Source organism: Nicotiana attenuata, unplaced genomic scaffold (genome assembly GCF_001879085.1).
Source record: "Nicotiana attenuata strain UT unplaced genomic scaffold, NIATTr2, whole genome shotgun sequence".
Classification (NCBI taxonomy): domain Eukaryota; kingdom Viridiplantae; phylum Streptophyta; class Magnoliopsida; order Solanales; family Solanaceae; genus Nicotiana; species Nicotiana attenuata.
In genome coordinates, this window is record NW_017672262.1 from 104,317 (window position 1) to 105,150 (window position 834).

Sequence of the window (834 nt, forward strand, 5' to 3'; positions counted from 1 at the left end):
GGACTACTACTGTCTTGTTCTGGCAAAAGCTTAAGGACTTTAATGTAAACAGAAGAGCTAAAAGCAGAGAGGTTCAAGATAAGGGAATAGGTTGAGAAATTAATACTGTGCTACACAAATTCTAGACAAAATCGTAAATAATGAGAAAATCGAGGGCATAAATGATATAACGGCATAGTTTCAGAGTTCGAGACTATGGAGTGGGCTTTTGGATGTAACCGTCGAGTTTTTGTGAGTGGCGTCGCAGTTACGACAAAAGTTATAGGGGTTAGATTCTGTCATATATTTAAGCCCTGCGTTTTGTCCTTAATTACTATTTTAACCCTTTTTTATTTCTCCAACACAAAAGTGGTCCTACCCTTTGTATCAATTTATATGTCACTCTTTTAAATTCCTTTATATAAATCTATATATATAGTAAAGGAATAAAGTTACCATATACAATTGGCATTGTGATTAAGTCAAGTGGCAAACTAATAAATGATACTAATAGTATATATGGTAACATTATTCTAGACAATATTAGTCAAATATATATATATATATATATATATATATAACTAAATTTAAATTAAAGGATAATTTTGAATTTATAAATAAAATTTTTAAATTTAAATTAAAATCAAAAAGAAATTTATCTTTTGTTATCATGTTATCATACTTAATTCGGTTAATGATCGTATGCAATCATGTTAGGAACTTTTGTTATCTTATTTTAAATTATTTAAATACTACTTCGCCTCTGGCAAAAAAAAACTACTTCATATAACTATAAAACTCTTTTACATTTAAAATCCTATAATTATAATTCTTTAAAACACTATAGCTAGATTT